Below are 17,779 nucleotides of genomic sequence, written 5' to 3' on the forward strand. Positions count from 1 at the left end.
CCGAGGTGGTATCCCATGTGGTAAGCGGGGTCCTGTGCCAAGCTGAAGGCCCAGGTTCGAATCCCTCTGTCACATGGGGCTTAAGAGATATCTGGTAGGGGTCTGCCTAACCCCAGCTTGCCTTTCAAAAAAAAAAAATGGAGTTTGTTGTGGGGTCATTTTCATTACCCGACATATAGTCTGGACAAATCTTTTATCCTGACGAGGGGAAAAAAGCTGACTAAAAAAAAAAGAGAACCAAAATCAAATTTTAAGGGCCGTTTGATTGACGATGACTGCGTCCTGTCCCATGCATTTTGTTCCTGAAATACGGGACGCAAAAGTTGGATAATAGGGTCCTGACTTTTGCTGTCTGGACAAACTCCCTCGGGTGCAGTGGCAGAGCCAGAAATCCAAACTAAGGTGGGCACTGGTGGCTGGCAATGTACCGGCTGTCCGAAAGAAAGAGAAAAGGGGGGAGGTGGTGCTAGAGGGGGCACACCATTTGGGTTAGGGTGGGCACTGCACCCTGACCCTAACCCCCTTATTGGGGATTTTCGGGTCAGGATGGGCACTTGCCTACCCTAACCCGAGTTGAAGTCTGATCTAGTTTCAATCTCAAATCGCTGCTAACTCATAGAAGACTCTTAAGAGATTATCCACTCATCCATTTACTTAATCCCTGTCACAAGGATATAGGTAAGCCTGGCATGTGACATGAGTTTGATTTTTTTTTTAAAATTATGAATTGAGGACACATTTTTTATTTTTTTATTCAATAAAAATCTTTTTGATGTTGTCTTCTTTGGACAGGCAAGGCTGGCTTTCTTTACGTTTTAATATGCAAAAAATGTATTTTTATTGAAATATTATTAAAAATATTAGTAATCATTAAAATGGTAAAATAATGCATGTGCATATCCATGTTGGTGTCAGCACGTCATTGCATGTCCAGTCATGTCACTATGGACACAAGATGTGCCTGTGACGTAGCTTAATCCACCTCTCAAGTTAATTCTTTGTTAGTTCACGGTGACTTGTGGTCATAGTGACAAATACCGCGAGATATACGAAAATCTCGAGAAAATATAGTGAAAAATTAACTGAAAAGTTAAAAAACGATAATTTCTCGTGATAATATCTCATGATATTTTTAATTTCTTGAGATTTTTTTGTTAGAAACATGAATATAGCATTTTAAGTGTGATATTTATGTTTTATTAGCTATTTATCATAAGAACTCATGTGTTTTTTATTTTTAAATGTGTTTTTTATTATTATTTATAAAATAAATTTTTTATTGTTGAAATTTTGCCAAAAAAGTGGGAGATTTAAAAAAAAAAATCATGAGATTTTGGCTGCATAATTTCCATCCGACTGCCAATTTCCAAACGGAGCTTTAGAGGTAGTAATTAGATTCCTCAGAAAATTGGGAGGCTAGGATTCAAATTTCTAGAAACCATAACTAATGAAAATCCCTATTTGGCCCCAACTTCTCTTTTTACCCAAGCTTTCCTAGGAACCATGATTAATGCGCAACTTCATTCTTACCTAAGTACAACGGAGAATAGGTTGGTAAATGAAGGTACTGAGAAAGCAACAATCAATAGGATTTCTCTAATTTTCCCTTTCCCAAAGGAAAAACATTGAAATTGAGTGCAAGCATTACTTTTTTTTAAGGTGAAAACAAGTCTCACCATGCTTTTTTCACAATATTTTTTAGGTAGATTCACCCCAAGCCCTTCTTTGGTGTTAAACGGAAGTTGCAACTTTGAAATTTTATTCATAAACCACCAAAGTATCCAAAAAATAATGGGTATGTGAATGAGTTTTTCAAGGAGTTTTCATTTTATTTTTAAATTCTGACTGTACAAATGTGATCTATGCACTTGATTTTATATAGATCAGCTCTTGAAGTGTTCAATTCAGACACATAGGTGGGGTTTTATAACGTTCAAAAAATCAACAATCTAAAATCTTTGTAAAATTTGAGGCTTCAAATATCATTTTTTTTCATCGAAAACACAGGATCGAGGTGTTGATTCCTTGTAAATTGACCATGCCCAACACATTTATGGGGCTCGCGAAAAAAACTCTAAAAAAGCAGAAAAAAACTCATTTAACACATTTCATTTAGCACGAACACAATACTCCAAAAATAAGGGCGCTTGAGTAGCTTAGGTGTCCTCATTTAGTGTCATTTATACCACACATGCACGCTCGTGCTCACACACACGATCTTTGTTTAAAAATGACCCAGAACATATACATATGTGTTCAATGAAGTGCATTGAACATTAAGTTTTAATTTTAAGTATGGTGAAAAATCTATGTTTCGCAATTCATGTGTTCAATGAAGTGCATTTTATTTATGTTTTGTTCCAAGTAGCGCTGCACACGAACCGGGTTCGAGCTGAGCAATAGCTCACTGTTCAGGCTCGGCTCAAGCTCGAAGACGAGTTGGAGAACAACCGTACCAGACCGGTCACCAACCGATCTCGAGTCTGGATCGGCTCGGCTCAGCTCAGCTTGTTGAACTTTAAGGAGCCAAGCTGGAGCCTGGCTCCACTTGGCTCGTTAGACTTTAACGAGCTTAGATCGGCTTGGAAATTCGCCTGCAACTCTGCAAGAGAACAGAGAGAGAGAGAGAGAGAGAGAGAGAAAAATGAGGATTGATGAGCCCTTACCATGGCCGTCACCTGTCGCCATCATCGTCGCTGGCCTATCCGCTCACGGAAGGGAGAGACTCAAAGAGGGCAGGAGAAAAGGGGAATTGAAGCTGCTGCAGTCGGCAGTAACCCTAAAATCGTATATATGGGCTACTGCAGAACCGTTGATCTTTTTTTTCAAATCAACGGTTATAAACTTTCTTATTTTATTTTATGTAACTCAAAGTTAATCGAGCCTAATGATCAGGTTTAACGAGCCCGAATGGCTGATCAAACTTGGCTCGATTGTCCACCGGTGCTTGTGCCTGTTGTACAAGCTCGGCTCAGTTAAGTGGTCGGGGTGAACTTGACTCAGGCTTAGACCAAGCTGAGCCCTAGTCGAGCTCCGGCTAACCGACTCATTGTGCAGACCTAGTTCCAAGTACTTGGCAACATTTATTTGACAAAAAAGTTTGTTTCTTGGTCCTGTTAGATGCCGGTGTGGAATCTCATATATGCTCAATGAAGTGCATTATAAAGATTGTTTTGTGTTTTATCAAGTACAGGGCACACATTTATTTCACAAAATGTTTTAAATTCCTCAAATCTTACGCTTTGGTTACCACAATAAGTAGCATGTTTCTTGGTTCATTGCTCTCTCTCTCTCTCTCTCTCTCTATATATATATATATATATACAGAGTAGTGCGTTCCTTAGGCCCCTTTTTTTGTTAGGTATTGTTAGGCTCCTTCAAAAATTGTAGTTTTTAGTATTTTTTCTCACATCTAACACCGTGGATGTAATCTATAGGTTTTGTTCAATGGGAACCAGCTTTTAGATTGCCGGAATCTGTATATAGATTTTTTTCAGTGATCCAAAAATCAATGGCCATGAAGGTATCAAATTTTTCTGGCTCATAAAAATATGTTTTTTCATAAAAAAAAACTTTAGATGTGTTCAGCATGATCTATTTAGTGGGAATCAACTCTTGGATCATGTTTTTTCAACGAAAAAATATGATTTTATGAGCTAGGAAAAACTTGTACCTTTATAGCCATTGATTTTGGATCACTGGAAAAACTTGTATACAGGTCAGATTTGGGCAATCCAAAAACTGGTTTTCACTAAACAAAAACTATAAATCACATCTATGGTGTTAGAAGTGAGAAAAAAAAATTAAAACTACTATTTTTGAAAGAGCCTAACGAGACCTAAAGAAAAAAGAAGGCCTAAGAAATGCATTACTCATATATATATATATATATATATATATATATATATATATATATATATATATATATATATATATATATATATATATATATATATATATACACACGCGAGAAAACCTTTGCATGCCTTACTTTTTAGGATGCTTACCTCTCATAGAAACTGACTGGGTGAGATTGTATGGTTTGCTTAATATTGTTAGTAGGCTTAAACATTTTTAATATACCACTAAGTTTTAATTTTCAAGATATTGAAAGTTCAAGGGCTCACAATTCATGAAGACAAGGATGGTTTAAAAATGACCCAGAATATATAAATATATGTTCAATGAAGCGCATTAAACATTAAGTTTTTAATTTTAAAAATGGCAAAAAAACAATGGTTCTCAATTCGTAAAGACAAGGATGGCATGAAAATGACCCAGAAGTGCATTATAAAGGTTATTTATGTGTTTTTCCAAGTACTTGGAAACATTTATTTGACAAAAAGTTATTTATTGATCCTCTTATATGCTAGTGTAGAATCATATATATATTATAAATGTTGTTTGTGTTTTATCATGTACGCGGCACACATTTACATCACAAAAGGTTTTAAAATCCTCCTTGCACATTTTTTTTAATTTTTACTCGGAGGAACCACCCCAGGTTAAGAGGCCTAGCCATGCTGGCTCAGCCTGGCGTACCTACGGTCGCTGTCCATTCAACGTAAAACTTTGAGGCTCTCCCCTTGACCCCATGGAATCGCTAAGCTTCGTCTTACCGAGGGGGTGATGTCCATGGGATTTGAATCTAGACTGCCGGTCAAATGTCTTAGGCCCCAATCCCACTACCCCAAACCCCTTGGGTCTTCCAATCTTACACTTTGATTACCACAATAGCATGTTCATTGTCATCACTCACTCTTTTATATATATATATACCCAAATTTTTCAAAAATACCTAAAACCTTAGGTATTGTTCGGGGACAACAGACTATTTGTTGTCCTTCTATCCAAGCTATCTTATTGTCGCCTTTAGGTCTTGTCCTGTCATCCTGGACTTATCTCGGATGGTGACACACCCAACGTCGACCCTAGTTTGCCATGAGCATGTCCCGTTTGGCGATAGCTCCACCGTCCAGTAGACCTCTCTCTCTCTTAGCAGCTCAATTGGACCCCGACGACTAGAGCCCGTCGTTCCTGCCCAAGCTAGAGCTAGACGGTGGGTACCCCCACCATCACTCTCTCTCCCCTCTTTGGGGGTCACGGATGGCGGGTGCCCCACTGTCTAGCCCTCTTTGTTGGTATGAAATAGTGGGTACCCTCATCGTCCCTTCTCTCTCTCCCCTTTTTGGGAAACTCGGAACGACACATTGTTTGTTGTCCTCCTATCTAGGCCATCGTCTTGTCACCTTTAGGTCTTGTCTTATCATTCTAGACTTGTCTTGGACGGTGATACACCCACCGTCGGCTCTAGTTTTTCCTGAGTAAGTCTCGTTTGGCAGTAGCTCCACAGTTTGGTAGAACTCTCTCTCTCTCAGCAGGCCAATTAGACCTGACGGCTAGAGCCTCGTCGTTTCTTGCCCAAGCTGGAGCCGGATGACGGGTACCCTTGCCATCACTCCCCTCCCTCCCCTCTCTCCCCTCTTTGTGCCTCAGTGCCTGGCCCTCTTTGTGGGTACCAAACGGTAGGTACCCTCATCGTCTCTTCTCTCTCTCCTCTTTTTGGGGGACCCAACTGGCGGGTACCCCACCGTTCGGCTCTCTTTGGAGGTCTCGCCCCTTTCGTCCCTCCTCTCTCTCTCCCCTCTTTTGGGGGTTTGGATAGTGGGTACCCCGCCATCCCTCCTCTCTCTTTTATCTTTGGGGGTTTGGATGGTGGATTATATTTTTATTCTAGTTCACTATTTAAAGATTCTTCGTTATTCATCTTGACTTGGCATTGTGGTTGCTTGTTGTGTCACAACCTTAGTTAGGTGTTTAGTGAATCAAAGAGATCATTACACCTAGCTTCTCAAGTCATCAACTCAAACAACAAAATAACATACGTCTCTCGTATATCTTGATCACAACGTATATCAAATGATGTTCCTAGCAATATATCTAGGTTCTCGATTTTCATACAATAAATCAATTTCTTCAAGCAATAAAAACATAATTCAAATACTATCTACTTACAGAGCTCTTGCAGAGACGCTGAAAGGGCCATGATCTCATATTTTTCAGTCCTGCTCTGATACCAAAGTTGTAACACCCCAACAATTTGGATGTGAAATTTTGGATAATTTTTTTTTTTAAACAGTGGAAGTGACAAGTCCAAGTGTTAGGCGAATTACAGGGTAAAAAGAGAAGTGCTAAAAGTTTTTCATTCATTAATTAAAGCATTAATGTCATTAATTACATCTCGTAATTGAAATATAAATCTAACTAATCAGAGTCTAAACAAGAATATTGAAAACTGAGATCCCATGGCTACTTTCATTACGACACCCATGATTGCTCCTCATTCATTTGTTACCTGAAATTTTAATGCAGAGGGGTCAGACTCCCCTGCCTACGTAAGAAGCATTATATTTATATGTTGTGCTCAGTGTCTTGTGTACGAATATGTGTAACATTTGCAGATATTATAATTATAAAGTTCTGGGCAATATAACTTGCTAAGAAGGAAATTTCTACTGAAACATGCATGCTTTTTACTTTGGTATGAAACAAGATAAGTACTAGATACATGTTCATTCTTACATGCATTATGTGTTTCTATGCATTATGTGTTTCTATCATTTATAAGATCTAATACAAGGATTACGACATTTACTCAGAAACAACTACGAGAACAATGCAAAATTTTTATGTTCATCTTTCAATTACCCTATGGATACACACAGACATTTGACATCGTATCGAACCAAGACCATACAAAGATCTATTATTTAATAACCCGTATGACTAGCCGTACGAATATCCAAAAGGGACGGTCCGTGACCGAGAGAAAACTCCCCAGTAGTTAGAATAAGAATTCTGATGCACCCTAGACACTTCTGCAGAAGACATGGATCTACCACCTATGACACATTGGTAGTTCTAGCCCCTTAACTCCGTGGACTGGGGACCGGGTGAGACACCTAGCTCTCACAAAAACTCAACTATCCCACAGAGCTTGTACTATCTACCCTCTTCAAGGTAGACCACAGGTTCGGTAACATGCACCATCTTTTAGGTGTACCCAGAGCCCAGAGAATCCGATAACATATACCCTCTTTCAGATATACCCAGAATCTCACAAATCTTATATTTATGCATACATTTATGTTTTTGTGCGATCCATCGCACCACGAGGAGTACGGTAACATACACCGTCTTTCAGGTGTACCCAGAGCCTAGAGAGTCTAGTAACATATACCCCTCTATCCCTTCTTGGTGGGATTCCTCTATTTTTTTGGTAAAGTGAGAGGAGTAGCAACTTCTCTCATGTTTTTGGTGGAGGGAGGGCTAAAAGATAGGGATTCTTTTAGCTCCCACATTTTTACCTTTTTCAAAAAAGTAAAATGCATGTGGTTTGTGCAAAAAGACCTTATGCACAAGGGGTTTCAAACCATGGTCTACTCTCAAAGGGGCAATGAACCCCACCACTGTGCCATGTTAAATTTCGTTACAAAGAGTGTGAAATTAATTATACTTAAACCTATCTGGGCCTATTTCACTTTTTAAGTAAAAAGGGGAAAATGTTTTTCTCTATACTACACATATGCACACAATGGGTTTTGAACCTGTGACAAACTCTAGGAGGTAAGAAGTCTCACCACTACACCACACTCTCTTTTATTGATTATTATGGCAGAATTAATTTATATAACTTTCGCTGGACGTTTCACTATTCGGCGAATTTTCTCATTTTCACATGTGCTTTCTCGATTCTTCTTGTCTTCGCATTAACTTCCATTTAATGTACTTCGGATCTCACACCAGAGTCTTGAAGTATTTGAATTTCTCAAGATACCTTTGTAAATCGGGTCGAATCTCCCTGGAGTCCAAATTCGAGTCCAATTCTGAGCTTTCTTTATTGGATTCATGTGAACCACCCTGGATTCACTAGAATTGCATTGAATTTAACAAAGTCATGTTATTTCGCAATATTTTTCATTTTTATTTCACTGAAAATTCATTAAAAATTCATTAAAAATTCTTGGGTTTTACAAGGGACCCCCGTCGTCCTACCCTCTGTGGGGTCCCAGACGGTGGGTACCTTCGTCGTTCGTCCCTCTGTGGGGTCCTAGACTGTGGGTACCCCCATCATCCATCCCCCTCACTCCCTATTTAGGATCTGGATGGTGGCACATCCCGCCATCCGACTCCCTCTCTCTCCTCATCTGGGACTCAGATGGTGATAGTCTTGTCGTCTGACTCCCTCTCAGTTTACTTTATGTCCGAACAATGGACTTGTTGTCGTCGAGCCCATCTTCCTTATCTGGTCTGGCCACGGATGGCAATACCGTCGCCGTCTAGCCTTTATTGTCCCTGTGTTATCTCGTACTAAAAAACAACGACACCTGGTGTCGTCCCATCTTGGGATGACGAATTGTTTGGCCATTCATACTTGGGATGACGAAACAACTTCGTCATCCCGCACATCAATTAAAGGATAAATCATTTGGCTTATCTCAATTTTATCACATTTCAACCTCCCCCTCCCTTCTCCTGCATAATTTTCAAGAGGAGAGGATGCTATCAAATGAGTCTTATCTCCATTTGGGATAGACTCTGATTCATTGGGACTAAATCAAAATTTGGAAGAACCCAGTGATTCATTTTCCACTCGAAAAACAATAAATATGAGCCTCTCCCTAAAACCTGGTCATCTAAAATTTTCCTTTCCAAGCTTTCATCTTAGAGAGAACAATCATGAGCCTCTTCACACCATATTCCCTCGAGTTAGCTGTCCTGCACTAAGATATTGCCGAAGCTACAACCATTTTTATCCCTACATAAGAGCATCACCAAGATCAAGGAAGAATCTCAAAGCTTAATGTGCCCTTGAGTTCAAAAAATGTGATTTTAAGATCATTCATTCTTTTATTTCAAATTTTATTATTTTAAAGAATGTATATTAATGCACTTTGATATTCATTGCATATTCAAGCATTTTGATAGTGTAATTCGGGCTACGGTGATCAAAGAACTTACCTAGATCCTAACTTCTCATCAGGCGAAGGACAATTGAGGCTCGTATACAACATCCTCACAATTTCAAAAAGTATTTAGCAAATTTAGGTAAGTCCTCTCTTCCCACATTCAAATATTTTTTGTAAACACTGTAACAATGGACAAACAAATTGTTTGTTATTAATAGACCATTATCCACCACTGATCATGCATGGATCAACAATGACACTTTTTTTTTGCATAAAAAATAACTTCTCACGACTGCAACTGCTGCTAAAAGTCTCTTTTCTGCCCAAAGCATTAGTGGCAATTGCGACCACTGCTAATGCATTGATTTTGCAAAAAATCAATACTTCATGCATGCATCCAACACTGTTAGACACTAAGGTCGTCTCACAGTCATATATATACACACTCACGTAACACTGGACGGTTTGATCATTGAGTGTTGGGTCATAAGCACACCTGTCATTGATTGTGAGCACACGTTAAAAAAAAAACAGGATTTAGCTGGCAATCATGACCACCTCTAAAGCCAATTTTTTTCGCTCAGAGCAATGATGGTGGTCAAGTACCACTGCTAATTTTTTTATTTTTGGGCAAAATCAACGAATGAACGAGCGTAATTTGATGAAAACTCATACACTGTTACAGTTTTTCACACACACACACACACACACACACACACACACACATATATATATATATATATATATATATATATATATATATATATATATATATATATATATATATATATATATATATATGGCCCCGAAAAACCTTTGTATGCATTGGTTACTTTTTAGGATGCCTAGTTTGGCTGAGATTATTCCTTGGCACGTAGGTCTTGGCACAAGATTAGAAATTATAATTATTTTAGAGCGGCATGGTCTGCTTTTGGGCTCCACAACTGACAAACTGTCAACCAAAGATGGAAAGCATTAGGTGCAGAGGCATACTTCAATGTGTAGAATGTGATGGCACCTGATCCTGATTCCTCACCTATGCCTCAAACTCTTTTGGAATTGCCCAAACTCAATCTCAAAGAGTGGAGTTTTTGAGAGAAAAGATTGAAGAAATCACAAAAAATACCTTATAGCAAAATAAGGGGTTGCAAATAAGGCAATGAAGATGAGGTTTCCTAAAAGCTTTAGAAAAGAGAGTGATTTTGGGTGCCTCATGACTAAGATTAAGTAGCTTTTAAAAGATGGTCTTTTGTGAAAAATGATTCAGGTTTAACATTTATCTTTAAAGGGGAATACCTCGTGGAAAAATGAGATTCAGGTTTGGCCTTTAACCTGAACTGAGAAATGAGATCCTCGAAAGAAGAAATCATGATGAAACTTTTGGATTTCGCACAATAAATCTGAAGTTGTGTAAGGTCTTTCTATGTAGGCTCAGTTCATCAAGCCTCTCCCCAAGATGGTTCTTGGATTGTTATAACGGTTGAGGATTTTTTCTACTCAAAGACCATTTAGTTATGGCTATAGTTCACTAAGGCATTTATCGTTGATTCCCTTGTCATCAGGTCGCCTACTTCTTTGATCTTTTAGCATTGAACTAGAGTGTCAATGGGTCAGGTTTGGTTTGAACTCAAGTAAAACCAGATCCAAACCTTATTTGAGATGATGGTACCAGGGCCGTACCGGACCCAGGTCTAGTTGAATCCACCATAAGAGAAATTATACCTGAATCCTATAAAGATTACATGAACCAGAACCCTGTAAATAACATTTTTTATCATTTTTACATTAAAAACTACAGATCTTAATTAAAACTTAGGTCGGGCATGGGTCTAGTATGAAATTTCGATGATATTTTTTTCTACTTAGAAAGAGAGATATGGGTTGTTGCATCGATTGTAAGGTTATACTGGGAGAAAGTGTAACTACACAACATAAAGTCTTAATTTTAGATCTTAGAATTAGACAATGTCGCAAAAGAGATAGACATAGGATAGATCCTAGAATTAAGTGGTGGGCACTGAAAGGAGCTAAACAAGGAATGCAGGTAGTTAAGGAAGCTGATTGGTGTCTCGAGGATGATTCAGAATCAATGTGGAGTAAGATAGCGGGTGGCATGAGAAAGGTGGCTAAGGAGGTATTGGGTGAGTCTAAAGGCGGTGCACCACTAGGTAAGGATACATCATGGTGGAACGAGGATGTCAAATTAGCTATTAAGGTTAAAAGAGAGTGTTATAGAAATTTAAGTAAGAGTCATGATAATGAGAATTTAGAGAAGTATATGATAGCAAAGAAGGAAGCTAAAAAAGTAGTTCGAACTGCGAGGGATAAAGTATATAAGGAGGTTTATGACAAGTTGGATACCAAAGAGAGCGAGAAGGATATTTATAGGCTTGCAAAGATGAAAGATAGGAAATCGAGGGATCTGGGTATGGTTAGATGTATCAAAGATGAAACGCAAAGGGTTTTAGTCAAAGATGAGGAGATTAAGGAGAGATAGAAAGATTATTTTGATAAGCTATTTAATGAAAGTCATGCTCATGATCTTGGAGACTTCTCTATTCTTTTTCATGAGATGAATCATGACTTCATGCGCAATATTCAAAAGAAAGAAATTGTAGAGGCTTTGAAGAAATGAAATCAAGAAGGGCAGTTGGCCCAGATGATATACCTATTGAGGCTTGGAAATGCTTGGGAGAGAAATGTTTAGAATGGTTGACAAATCTTTTTAACAAGATTTGACGAACAAATAAGATGCCTAATGAGTGGAGAAAGAGTACTTTGGTGCCTCTATATAAGAATAAGGGTGATATACAAGATTGCACAAACTATCGTGGTATAAAACTCATGAGTCATACTATGAAACTTTGGGAGAGGGTGATTAAGTCTAGGTTGAGGAAGGTTGTCATGACATCGGAGAATCAATTTGGTTTTATGCCTGGAAGATCAACTATGAAAGCTATACATCTTCTTAGACAACTTATTGAAAGATATAGAGAGAGGAACAAAGATTTGCATATGGTCTTTATTGATTTGGAGAAGGCATACAATAGAGTACCTAGAGACGTTCTCTGGTGGACAATGATGAAGAAAGGTGTTTCTCTCAAGTACATTAGTATAATTAAAGATATGTATGAAGGAGTAGTAACCAATGTTCGCACTTGTGGAGGGGTGACAACCAATTTTCCTATAACAGTTGGGTTACATCAAGGATCTGCTTTAAGCCCTTTCCTATTTGCTATAGTGATGGATGAGCTTACGAGACCAATTCAAGAAAATGTGTCGTGGTGTATGTTATTTGCTGATGATATTGTTTTGATTGATGAGTCTAGAGCTGGGGTTAATGCTAAGTTAGAATTATGGAGACAGACATTGGAAGCAAGAGGTTTTAAGTTGAGTAAGAGTAAGACAGAATATGTGGAATGTCGGTTTAGTAAGCAACGAAGTAGTGATGGGAGTGTAGTGAAGCTTAATGAGCAAGAAATACCGATGGATGATTGTTTCAAATATTTGGGATCTATCATTCAAAATTAAGTATGGAGAAATTGATGGAGATGTAAATCACATGATAAAGGTTGGGTGGATGAAATGGAAAAGTGCAACTGGAGTGTTGTGCGATCGTAGAATGCCATTGTGGTTGAAGGGAAAGTTTTATAGGGTGACTATTAGGCCCGCTTTACTATATGGTACGGAATGTTGAGCTGCCAAAAGACATCATATTCAAAAAATGAGTGTAGCTAAGACGCGTATGCTTAGATGGATGTGTGGAAATACAATAAAAGATAAGATTCAGAACGAGGAGATACGTAAGAAGGTAGGCATTGCACCCATTGAAAATAAGAAGAGAGAGAATCGTTTACGGTGGTTTGGACATATTCGGCGAAGGCCTAATGATGGCCAAGTTAGAAGGATGGAGAAATGGGAAAATATATTAGTTAAAAGAGGTCGGGGTAAGCCTAGTAAGACTTGGATGGAGATGATAGGAAAGGATATGAATGCTTTGAACCTTACCCCGGACATGACATTGGATAGAAATGATTGGAGGAAAAGGATTCATGTGGAAGACCCAAAATGATTTTTTTTTTGTTCATATCGCCGACCCCAGTTATTTTGGGATGAAGGCGTAGTAGTTGTTGTATACCCGACTCTATATATTAATTAGACCTTTCAGATTCAACCCGAATTCTAATAGAACTTTGTTATTTATCACTAAACCCTGACCCTATAAAGTTTGGTAGGTCCTGCCCATTGACATCCTACATTGAACATGTGTCAACCCTCATATACGTGGTCTTATGACTTTGGACAGACCTACCCATTCAATATAACCATCTTATGGTGACATGCAGTCAAGATGGTACAACAATTAAATGCCTTTTACTACCATGTACTTCTTAGTACATTATTCATTGAAGAACCTATTAAGGAGAGGGTGGTGTATGTTCGCCCCCGATGATTCACTGAATCCCACGTCTGTGTTCGGGGCTTTGAATGAGCACCACGTATACAAGCACATGGGGCTCGTATTCCCGTGTATGTTGACATAACTTTGCATCGGACTCTGGTGTTGTTGAAAAGACTTAAGTACCCTTTCTTGCTATTTTTTTCATAAAGTGATGGTTTAAGAAAATGACAAAAATGCCCTTTATTCAAAAAAGAAAAAACAAACAGTTCAAAAAAAGGACAAACATGTCCTCCATCCAGAAAGTCGAGGATTATGTTGACTCTTCAAAGTCTTCTTCTTTTTCTGTTCAAAAAAAGGACAAACATATCCTTTATCTAGAAAGTCGAGGATGATGTTGACTCTTCAAAGTCTTTTTCTTCTTTCTCCGTAAAACACTGTAAAACCCTCTCTCTCTAGAGAAGAAATCAAGGGAAACAAAGAGTTCTTCCTGGAGAAGGCCATGAACATCAACCCTCTCACTCTCTCTCCCTTCTCTCTCTACTTCTGTGCACATCCAACAGACGATCCTACATTGCTCCATCGCCATCTTCTTCTTCTTCCTTCTTCGTAAAACACTGTAAAACCCTCTCTCTCTCTCTAGAGAAGAAATCAAGGGAGGTAAAGGGTTCCTCCTGGAGAAGGCCATGAACACCAACCCTCTCAGTCTCTCTCCCTTCTCTCTCTACTTATGTGCCTGATTTAGAGTTTTTGCCCTTACAGGAGGGGGGTCCGGGGGCTCCCCCCCCCGGCGCGGATCCCGCTGCGCAGTCAGCGGGCGGGGGTCTAGGGGGGGCCGCCCCTGGCGGGGCTCGGGGGGCAGTGCCCTCCGGACCAAATTTTTTTTGGGCCTTCCAACAATGATTTGTAGTATTATCGGGCTTTCCTACAGCAATTTGTAGTATTTTTGGGTCTCCAACAAAACGCTATAGTGATTTGCAGAAGACACTACAAATCGCTATAGCGATTTGCGGAAGACACTACAAATCGCAAATCGCTATAACGATTTGTAGTGTCTTCCGTAAATCGCTATAGCAATTTGTAGATTCTTACGCAAATCGCTATAACGATTTGTAGATTCTTCCGCAAATCGCTATAACGATTTGTAGTGTCTTCCGTAAATCGCTATAGCGATTTGTAGTGTTATTCAGTAAGCAAATCGCTACCTGAATTAGGACCAACTTGTCAGTGTCATATCTCCCTAACCGGAGGTCATATTCCAAATCCGTAAAAAATGGTGTCTTTGTTATTGAGTCTAGTTTGTTTATGTAATTTTCAGCGATTTCTATTATCATTTTATTCTCCATTTTAACTTCAACGATACATTACAACCACAATCATCAAAAGAAAGATTGCCCAAGCTAAGAGTCTTGAGAGAGTAGAGGAGGGTCTCACCACCCACCAAACAACAAAAAATACAATGACTCAACTTCAAGTGCAGTAAGGACCCAGAGTCGAATAAATTTAGAGGCAGCTCATCAGTAAGGACCCACAACAGTCAATGTGCAGGTCAGTCGGTGCTTGATGGAGCAATGTAGGATCTTCTGATGGATGTGCACAAAAGCAGAAATAGAAGAGAGAGAGAGAGTGAGAGGGTTGATGAGCCCCCGGACCCCCCTTCTGTAAGGGCAAAAGGCCATGAACACGCTGGGAGGAGCCCTCAGACCCCCCTTCTGTAAGGGTAAAAGCTCTGAATCAGACTCCATAACTCTTCAAGTTGAATGATGCTACCCACACTGGGAGGAGCTCTCAGACCCCCCTTTCTGTAAGGGTAAAAACTCTAAATCAGACTCCACAACTCTTCAAGTTGAATGATGCTACCCACGCTGGGAGGAGCCCCCCAAACCCCTCTCCTGTAAGGGTAAAAACTCTGAATCAGGATTTACAACTCATTTAGTTGAATGATGCTACCCACGCTGGGATGAGCCCCAAACCCTCCTCCTGTAAGGGTAAAAACTCTGAATCAGGCTCCACAACAGTCAATGTGCAGGTCAGTCGGTGCTTGATGAAGAAATGTATGATCTTCTAATGGATGTGCACAGAAGCAGAAATAGAAGGGAGAGAGTGAGAGTTGAATGATGCTACCCACGCTGGGATGAGCCCCCAAACCCTCCTCCTGTAAGGGTAAAAACTTTGAATCAGGCTCCACAACAGTCAATGTGCAGGTCAGTCGGTGCTTGATGGAGCAATGTATGATCTTCTAATGGATGTGCACAAAAGCAGAAATAGAAGGGAGAGAGAGAGAGTAAGAGTGTTGATGTTCATGGCCTCCTCCAGGGGAGATTTCTTTCTCGGATAATCCTGCAGTGCAGAGACTGGGTCTTAAATAATCATCTTCGGGGTACTTAAGTCTTTACAATCACTCCTTTTCAAGAACCATCATTTTTTTTGCACCAATGGAGGAGAGGGTACTTAAGTCTTTGCAATCGCATCAAACTCCAACGCTAATTAATGCTGACAAACATGGGGATACGAGACGCACATGCTTACATACGTGGTGCTCTTTGGGACCCCCGAACATGAGATGTAGCGAACTGCCCTATTCGGGGGGGGGGGACATATAACCTGCTTTGATTTTCGATAGATACCCAAAGTAGCAAGGTTACTTCTTGCCATAGGTCTCTCTCTCTCTCCCGAGACACAACCTCTTCTCTCTCACTGGAGTTCTGTGACGCCGGAGACTCTCTCTCCCCCCCCCCCTCCGTTGCTGCAGCCCCCATCCTCATCGGTGGTCTGCTTCATCCTCCATCATGTGGTTGGTGATCGCCTGATCTACTGTCGCCGCCCATTGCAGAAGAAAGTCTGCTCCGGTCCCTTGCTTTCTTGCTCTCTCTGTCTGTCAATTTCGTAGGTGAACTCTCATTTTTCTTTTTTTGTTTCTTTTTTTTATTATTTTGGATTGTGTCATTGTGATGGTGATCGTCCTTTTTCATGCAAGGGTTTCATCACTAGGGCACGATTTCTTGTTTTTCTGCCTGTTGAATGTGATGCCGGTCTCCATCGATTGCCAAAATTTTTTATGTTCTTTATCATCGTCGTGAATTTGATGTTTTCAGACCAATCACTGTGTCGTATTATAGGGTTTTCCCATAATGCAAGTGAGAGTTTTCAAATAATTATTTGAACATTTCATGGTCTATGCACAAACATAGGCTTCTGAGGTTCAAAAGAGAGCAACCAAAAATTGATTATGGCACTGAATGTTCTACCAGCCCAGATTTGGAGTATGGTGCTCAATTAATCGTTTCATTCATTTCTCTCTCCTATTTCGGCGCTCGACCATATATTTTTTAACTTATAAGATGTGTGAATTACTAAGATTTTCAAGTACTTGGGGTTCATTAATCTTATTATAAACTTTTGAAGTCCTTTATGCAGAAAGCCACAAATTGGTTTCCAAAGCACTAACAAACTTGTGAGGGTTGCATTTGGTTTATAGTTCTCCATTTTCTTTAATAAAGTAATTATGTTTAACTTGTACAATTAATTTAGTGTTCTTTCTTTCCTGCAGATCCTATTGGGGCTATTCCTTTGATAACATTGTTGCAGAAGACCTTAGAAGATGTGACGATGATGGCCTTCAGCCTATTGACACAAATATAGAATTTGGTTCTGTAATTAAAACCAAACTAGGCATCCATGGTGTTATTAGGGTGCTGAGATGCTCTGCTATGATATTTTCATTGATTCATGTTCAATGAAGCTAGTATTCTCCTGATGTAATGCCTCAATAAGGCTTTAGACAATTGTAGTTGGACTTTCATACTGAGATGAGGTTCTGAGAGGCATAAATTATTGGAATTCTGGGTACTTTACCCTTAACAACATTTGCTTGAAAATGTTTAATTGTTCATCATTTTCTAGGATGAAAAAACTAGTCCAATTAGGCTGATGCATAGGCACTTTTACTAAAAGTTAGTATCATAGAGGTTTTGGGAGCTAGCTTCCTTAAACATTAAATGCTTGTATTGTGAACTTGATTTCTAAGTAGTTATAGTGTTGACCCTTAAGCTGAAGCATGTTTCATACATAAAAGAGTCCATGTATATTTCATGTACTTGCAAACACTATAGTTCATACAAACTGTAACATATCTAATCTAACAGGGGCTTGGGCATCCTTTGTTTTTCGACATAGAGGGGCTTGGACATCCTTAAGACCATTAATGTATGCCCAGTGTCTAAAACAGGAGGACAACGAAATGTGCTTCCATTAAATTGAAAACTTCTGAGCAAGATTGGAGTATACGCTTCTATCAAGCTAAATATCGAATGCCAAATTTCGTTATAGTAACCTATAGATTGATCAACCAATTGCCCTTTGTTGATTAAATAAATGCAACTGGTATTATTGGGCTGGGTCGTCACCATTC

The 17,779-nt window shown here is 39.3% G+C and overlaps 1 long non-coding RNA gene across 1 annotated transcript; it reads left to right on the forward strand.

Annotated features, from left to right (window-relative positions):
• The first annotated feature begins 16,118 nt into the window (after positions 1-16,118).
• On the forward strand, positions 16,119-17,472 carry LOC149818538 (uncharacterized). Its single transcript, XR_016426967.1, has 2 exons — positions 16,119-16,258; positions 16,919-17,472. It is a non-coding gene; the product is annotated as an uncharacterized LOC149818538 (long non-coding RNA).
• The last annotated feature ends 307 nt before the right edge of the window (positions 17,473-17,779 follow it).

The sequence above is a fragment of the Nuphar pumila genome, chromosome 13, assembly GCF_984573655.1.
Source record: "Nuphar pumila chromosome 13, dmNupPumi1.hap1.1, whole genome shotgun sequence".
In the NCBI taxonomy this organism is placed as follows: domain Eukaryota; kingdom Viridiplantae; phylum Streptophyta; class Magnoliopsida; order Nymphaeales; family Nymphaeaceae; genus Nuphar; species Nuphar pumila.